An 8,391-nucleotide genomic window follows, 5' to 3' on the forward strand; every position below is an offset into this window, starting at 1 on the left:
CACTGGCACAGCGGGCTCAGATGGTACAAGAGAGGGTGGGGACAGCCTACAAGAGCCAGCCCTTGTCCTGCGTCCTTCCCCCCCTGGCCAGCGGACCCACCCGCAACCCTGGAGCACCGTGTGGCTGCGCGCACCCCCTTTCTGCCGTGGAAGGACCGCCCCCTCCCCCGGGGGGTCTAAAATACAGACAGGTGGGGGCATCCGCTTTAAGCAGAACAGGGGAGCACAATGGGAGCGGGAACAGGGAAAGCCATCCCCTCACCGCGGAATAAGCCTGGCCCAGGCTACCCGGGCTCTCCATGACTCGGGTACGGAGTGTCTGGGGCCGCAGCCCAGCCAGCAGGGGTCACAGACACGTGCCTCTCCCAACAGATACCGACTCCGGGCCTTGGAAGGGACGCGGGGCGCCGCAGAGCAAACACAGCCCTTTACAGACCGTTCACAGCCACCTGAGCTGTCGCGGGCAGACCGTTAGGGTCTTGTCCCTGTGGTGCGCCCTCAGCACTGGTTCACCTGTGCACGCCGGTGCCTTCTGCTTGGGTCGCTTCACACACACACACCGTATACAACGTGTTTCCACGTCCCTCTGGAATTTTCTTTTCTTTTAAACAATGCTTATTTATCTTAAATAATTTTTTTTTAATGTTTATTTTTGAAAGAGAGAGAGACAGAATGCAAGCAGGGACGGGGCAGAGAGAGAGGGAGACACAGAACCCGAAGCAGGCTCCAGGCTCCGAGCTGTCATCGCAGAGCCTGGCGCGGGGCTCGAACCCGTGAACCGCGAGATCGTGACCTGAGCCGAAGTCGGACACTCTACCGACTGAGCCACCCAGGCGCCCCCTTCTATGTACGTTTCATAATTCTCCTTTATATTTGGGATTTTTCTTGTTTCTTGAGATAGGCCTGGATTGCAATGCATTTTCCTCTTAGGACTGCCTTCGCTGCATCCCAAAGGGTTTGGGTTGTTGTGTTCTCATTTTCATTTGTTTCCGTGCATTTTTAAATTTCTTCTCTGCCTGGGTGACCCATTCATTCTTTAGTGGGATGTTCTTTAACTTCCATGCTGTTGGAGGTTTTCCAGACTTTTTCCTGTGGCTGATTTCAAGTTTCATAGTATTGTGATCTGAAAGTGTGCATGGTATGATCTCAATTCTTTTATATTTATTGAGGGCTGTTTTGTGGCCCAGTATGCGATCTATCTTGGAGAATGTTCCGTGTGCACTCGAGAAGAAAGTCTATCCTGCTGCTTTGGGATATAGAGTTCTAAATATATCTGTCAAGTCCATCTGGTCCAATGCATTGTTCAGGGCCCTCGTTTCTTTACTGATTCTCTGTCTGGATGATCTGTCCATTGCTGTAAGCAGAGAAAAGTCCCCTTGCAATTGCCACATTATTATCAATAAGGTTGCTTATGTTTGTGATTAATTGTTTTATATATCTGGGTGCTTTTAAATTCGGTGCATAGACATTTGTGATTGTTAGCTCTTCCTGATGGATAGACCCTGTAATTATTACATAAAGCCCTTCTTCATCTCTTGTTACAGCCTTTAATTTAAAGTCTAGTGTGTTCTTAATTCTCCTTTCACATGGAGCCCAGCCTTCCAGTCAGGTGATTTGTCATAATTTATGTAATCATCCCCCCCCCCTTTTTTTTTTTTTTTTTTTTTAGCTAATAGAGTAATTCTGAAATAAGCACCTTTGTTCAGTGTTTAATGGTTTATTACCTTAGTTTATTACTAAGGGTAATTAGAAATAAATAGACTGGAGGCACCTGGGTGGCTCAGTCAGTTAAACGTCCGACTTTTTTTTTTTTTTTTAATTTTTTTTTCAACATTTTTTATTTATTTTTGGGACAGAGAGAGACAGAGCATGAAAGGGGGAGGGGCAGAGAGAGAGGGAGACACAGAATCGGAAACAGGCTCCGAGCCATCAGCCCAGAGCCCGACGCGGGGCTCGAACTCACGGACGGCGAGATCGTGACCTGGCCGAAGTCGGACGCTCAACCGACTGCGCCACCCAGGCGCCCCAAACGTCCGACTTTTGATTTTGGCTCAGGTCATGATCTCACGGTTTGTGAAATTGAGTCCCTGCTGTCAGCTCAGAGCCTGCTTGGGATTCTCTCTCTCCCTCTCTCTCTTCCCCTCCCTGGCTTGCTCTTTCTCTCTCCCTCTCTCTCTCTCTCAAAACAAATAAAATAAACATTAAAAAAAAAAAGAGATAAATAGGCTGTATTAAAAAAAAATTCTTTTTGAGGGGCGCTTGGGTGGCTCAGTTGGTTAAGCATCCAACTTCGGCTCGGGTCATGATCTCACTGTTGGTGAGTTCAAGCCCTGCATCAGGCTCTGTGCTCACAGCTCAGAGCCTGGAGCCTGCTTCAGATTCTGTCTCTCTCTCTCTCTCTCTGCCCCTCCCGTGCTCGTACTCTGTCTCTCTCTCTCTCCCAAAAATAAATAAACATTAAAAAAAAAAGGAGAAAAAAAATTTTAATTGACTCTTTCCTCCAAATGGATAATTAGTCCAGATGTATAAGCAGAAGTGCAGACAGAGAAACAACCCAGGAGAAACATAACACATCCAGATAATCAGGCCCGACTTGGTTTCTAAGACTCCCCATTTCTGGGGACAATGGTGGACAGTGGTTTTCTCCTCCTTGGTGCACCTGGGGAGCTCCCGGCTTGGGGCTTGGTGGAGGTGAGGGAAAGCAAAGGAAAAGGAGAAGGGATCCTTGTCGCAGGGGGGGCAGAACCTGAGGGCAGAGTGTCCCCAAGGCCCAGGAAGAAATATGAGTCAGGAGGAAGGGACAACCCCTGCCGATGAGTCAAGATGGGGACCAAGAACCGACCATGGCTTTGACCTCTCGGAGGGTACGAATGACCTTGACAAGAGCAGCAGAGGTGAGAGCTGGAGACAAAAGCTTGGCTGGAGTGGGTTCAATGTCGTTCATTTGTAGTTATATTTTATTCACAATCGCTTTATAGGAGGCACTGACCGCACAATTTGCTCATAGGGTATGTTAATATACTGACAACAGCCTTTCTCACTTGTGCAATGCACCGCCACTGTATCACATGGTATGCTCACACATCCTCTTCTAGATATTATTTCTGTAACCAACGAGGAAAGTAAGGCTCCTAGAGGCAGTATCGCTCGCCTGAGGCCCCACGGTTAGTAACAATAATTCTGACGTTGTCTCCATCTCTTGCAAAGTGATTGTTTAAAGTTCATTTATTTCTTTCGAGAGAGAGAGAGAGCAAGAGGGGGAGGGTCAGAGAGAGAGGGAGAAGAGAGAATCCCAGGCAGGCTCTGTGCTGTCGCTGCAGAGCCCAATGCTGGGCTCGAACTCACAAACCGTGAGCTCATGACCTGAGCCGAAGTCAGATGCTTACCCGACAGAGCCACCCGGGCGCCCTGTGTCTGCAAAGTGGATTTTTTTAACAGTGACTTTTTAGCAACTTTTCCCCGGAGTCCGGTTCCTCACCTCACCCCAAGGTGGTTTTATTCTCAGCAGAGAATCCATTGTCTCCCGGGGGGTATCGGCAGAAGTGACCGGGGGCAGCTGAGAACATTACCTCATCCTCTCTCTTGAGTTGTCCAGTGCTCTTGGCTGCAGATGGGGCCACGTTTTCCAGGTCTTGACATTTTATACCGAGACCTACTTCGAGTGACACCACGTTCATGGACACGAAGGCCGTGCTGCTCCTGTGCCCTTGCACGGTGTCCACGTTTCCTCTGGGCGGCTTGTGGGGGTCGCCGGTGGCCGGCCTGCGGGTCAACAGATACGGCTGGTCAAGAGGAGACGTGTTGCCCTCACCTAAACCACACCGTCTCTTGGCGAGCGTGCGTGTGGTGGGGAGCTGGTGTGATCTTGGAAATCAAGAGGCCTGATGTCTAGTCCCCCGCGCCCCCCCCAGGCACAGACGTCATGCCCTAAAAGCAAGTCCCTGAATTCCTCGGGATGTCTCTCCATGTCAGTTGCTCAGAAGGGCATCTCCTCCGTCATCCACCCCGTGGCCGCGTCCAGCCTTTGAGAGCAAAGTGCTTGGCGGTACTTAGCATCTGCCTCAGCAGCGCTTCTGGCAGGTGGTGAACAGGGGCCGGTCGCCGGGGTGTGATTCACGGCCAGGCGACCGTGGCCCCAAGTTGTGACAGCTGCAGCCTCTCCCTGGGCGGCCTCGCCAGCGTGGTCGTTCTGAGGTTTGGGGTTCGGGCTGAGTCACGGCGCGGGCCCCGGTCTCGTGTCTCGTGCGAGAATGAAGAACGGGGCTTTGTACTTTGCTTGGTTTACACAGCAACCTCTATGCCAAAGCCCGGGTGCCGCAAGGATGTGGGTCTGCAGACGAGGAAGGATGCCTAGGCGAAGGTTCCCAGGAAGGAAGGGCCGTGAGCCAAGATCTTAGGGGAGATTTTTGAGAGAGAGACAGACAGACAGAGGGTGAGCAGGGAAGGGACAGAGAGAGAGGGAGACACAGAATCCGAAGCAGGCTCCCGGCTCCGAGCTGTCGGCACAGAGCCCGACACGGGGCTCGAACTCACGGACTCTGAGATCATGACCTGAGCCAAAGTTGGATGCTCACTCGATGGAGCCACCCAGGCGCCCGAAAATTAATTCTTTGTTGAAGCAGGACCATAAGACCTCTTGCTCTAAGTACCTGATTAACAACCTGCCATATGTTGTGTGCTTGAATGAAGAAAACATTCAGCATATTGTAATTATGCTGAATTATGCACTGTGTAATTATCCGTAATCCAGGCTTCTTTGCAATTTGGGTGTTGCTGTTCTGAACTTCACCGAGAGTGACTGGGCTGTTCCAGAAGCCCAGGCTTGGCGGCCACTGCCTCGCCTGAACCTCCACAGTCGCAGATCTTGGGACCTCGGTGACGGTCTCATCGCTGCCCTGAGCTTCCCTGAGGCTAGCACGGCTCTTGGGCATCCGGAAGGGCTGGAGGAGAGGCCTCGGGGCTGGCCGACTGCACGGCCAGCGAGGTTTGGGCTCTGAAGAGCAGTCCCCCAGTTATGGGGCCAGGGTCCCCCAGGCAGGCCCCCACTGCCTACTTGGTGGCCAGTCTCTAGAAAACCAGCCTGCATGTCAGTTAATTGCCTGGCGAGTCCCGTGTGAACACGGCGGGGATGTTTTCATGAGCCCACTCAGGAGAGGTTTGCTTTAGCCTCGCCCGCCTGTTCCTAAGATCATGGATTTCAACACTGAAAGGGACTTTATCTCTTGGTCTGTCCCTCGTAGGAATTCCTTGTTCATCCGTCCTACTATTGTCAAGACTCTGGTTGAATGCCTTCATTGACAGGCAGTTCATCACCTCCAAAGACAGCACATTCCAGCGTGGGCTCTGGGGCCAGACAGCATAGCTTTGGATCCTGCTAAGTTACTTGCCCGTCTCATCTTCCAAACTGAGAAATGGGATCATAGTATTTGTATCTACCTCGCAGGATTGTTGAGAAGATTAAATGCATCATGTGTGGGGGGCAGACACCTTTCCGCGTGCTCTGGCTGGTCCCGTCCTGACATCTGCTGGGCACCTCCGGGAGGGCGGGTCAGACATTACGCCCACTTTGCCATTCGGGTGTGGTGGTTTTTATGTCTAAGAGATCCTGCCATCTCAGCCACCCTCTGTCCCCAGAGTCCGTCCCTAAGCCATGTCCTTGAGGGAAGGGAACCCCACTGATGAATAACGTCTTCACCATCATTCCCGTTATCCTGACAGGAGCCTCAGAGTGAAAGATTTTCAGGTTCTGAACCTGCACAGACTGGTGGGCAGGGAAGGGTCTGAGTGCTTTGCTCTCCGAGAGGGACGGGTGAACTTCTGACAGGAGCCCTCCGAAGTCCGCTCAAGCCGGGAATATAGTAGAGGGGTCACTGGCCTGAGAAACAGGAGACCTAGGTTCTAGATCTTGCTTTGCTGTTTCGTATCCAAGGCACCTGGAACAGGTCACTTAACGTCCCCGTGGCTCTGTTCCTTGTTCTTCGATGTGCATCGTATGGGCACCGAGACTGTATTATGGGAGGGGATACCACGGGGGCAGGACGCAGGGGGAACTGAGCATACAGCACCCTCGTTCTTGCGGGCGGGCAGTGGGACACTGCCTCAGAGCCCCCTCCATGAACGTGGGGACTTCTGTTCTTGACAAGGGCTAAGGGTCCCATCCGGTATTGTTTCTTTCCCAGGCCAAGGCTCTGCCTGTCTATGTCGGCTTCTAAGAAAGATGTGCCTCAGGGGCTCTGGGCTGGCTCAGTCGGTAGATTGTGCGATCCACGATCTCAGGGCTGTGGATTCAAGCCACACGTTGGGTGCAGAGATGACTTAAAAATAAAATCTTGAAGGGGCGTCTGGGAGGCTCAGTCGGTTAAGCGTCCGACTCTGGCTCAGGTCATGATCTCGCGGTTTGTGGGTTCGAGCCTCGCATCGAGCTCCAAGTTGACAGTGAGGAGTCTGCTTGGGTTCTCCTTCTCTCCCTCTCCCTGCCTTTCCCCTGCTCATGGTCTCTCTCTCTTTCTCAAAAGCAAGCAAGCAAGAGATTCAAAAAGCAGGCCGTGGAGGCAGGAGGGACCACAGCCCATGCAATCCCCACCTTCCCGTGAGAGAAAGAACAGCAGCTCCGGGACATGCGCTGTGCTCTTTGTTGCCGATACGCCTGTAACTTACCACAAGACCTTTATGGGTCCTGTGTACCTCAGTTTACCAATGTGAGAAATGGGAAGGGTAGATCTCCGAGGTTCCCTGGGGCACAGACCCGGCCATCCCCACAGGGGCCACTAGGGGGCAGCACCTCCTTTGCCAACACAACCCGCCTACTCAGCCCTCCCAACCATCTTCAGCAAAACCTTGGCTCTCCTTAGATTTCCACAAAATGGCACCAACACAGAAGGCCCTTTGGAAAATTCCGGCTCTGGTGAGAAGCACACCCACTGAGAACACCGTGGAACAGCGAACAGGCTGTTCCTAAGGGATATTTTATTACCACGGCTCGTGAGCCCCGTGAATTTCCAGGACTTCATGCTTCTGCTCCCAGGCAGGCCTGGTCTTGCCCTGGAGGGGGCGGCCGCCCACGGCTCTCTCTCTCTCTCTCTCTCTCTCTCTCACTGACAACGTGCAGCTGGCTTTGTGGCTGTTTTTGAGGAGCAGATTCTCTGTCACTGCGTTAGAATGTGCCCTTGGAGCCTCTGCGGCTCCCAGGAGAAAACTTAGGGAGAGCAAAATTAACCCCAGCAGTTCAGTTGCGTTCACAACGACCATCTGAGGGAAATAACCTTAACCTGAAATTAGTATCGTCTGAAGCCTTTTCAGTTTTTTTCTCGGGTGTTTCGGTTTGCGTTAGTTTTTAAACTAAATTCAGCCAGGTTCCTATTCTGTGTTGTTTGTAATAGCAAACAGTTGGAATCATCAATTCACAGTAAGCAAGAGCACAATTAAACAATAATATTTACAGTTTCCAGAAAAGTTGTAAAAAGGTCAGTTGATAGGGCGCCTGGGTGGCTCAGTCAGTTGAGCGTCCGACTTCGGCTCACGTCCTGATCTCACGGTTTGTGAGTTTGAGCCCCATGTCGGGGTCTGTGCTGACAGCTCAAAGCCTGGAGCCTGCTTCGGATTCTGTGTCTCCCTCTCTCTGTCCCTCCCCGGCTCGTGCTCTCTCTCTCTCTCAAAAACAAACGTTAAACCTTTTTTTAAATAATAAAATCTTGAAAATAAAATAAAAAATAAAAATAACTTGGAAAAATTCTTCTCTGTGTATGCCACCGACTCAATGTGCAATTATTCGATCATGTTACTGTCTTTTTACGTCTTAACACAGTTTTAGGGATTTAAACACATCTTTAACATTTAATTTTGTTTCGTAATTAATGTGAAACCCAAGGTTCCAAAGCCAACACTACCGAACAGGATGCACTCAGAAAAGCCCGACTTCCAGCCCTGTCCCCCACTCCTCTTCTGCCTCCCCTTTTCGGTAACCATTGTCATTCGCTTTTGGTTCCTTTTCCCCGCGTTTTCAAGCACAGACAGACATGTGTAATCCTGTTTGTTTACGTGTTCATTTACAGGAAACGTAAGCCTCTCTTCCCACAGGAAGCTAAACCCCTGGGCTGTATGGCTCACTGTCTCGTCTCCAGTTCATCGCAGACCCTCATTTCTGGGGGACAGGACGAATCCGATCACATCCGTCGCGCCGTTCCCTGGCTGGACAGGCTGCCGCAGCGAGCCATCGCTCACAGGAGAAAATCCAGAACGCTGTAGTGGCACAGAGGCCCCAGCGCACCTCCCGGCGACACCGCTACCCTGCAGCTCCCCTTGAACCTGCTCCTCCGTCCACACCGAACTGTCCCATTAGCGTGAGCTCTCCCGCTGGGCCCTCCAGGTGAGGCCCTTCAACCCGGTGTGTAC

Source organism: Panthera uncia, assembly GCF_023721935.1.
Source record: "Panthera uncia isolate 11264 chromosome C1 unlocalized genomic scaffold, Puncia_PCG_1.0 HiC_scaffold_4, whole genome shotgun sequence".
NCBI classification, from domain to species: domain Eukaryota; kingdom Metazoa; phylum Chordata; class Mammalia; order Carnivora; family Felidae; genus Panthera; species Panthera uncia.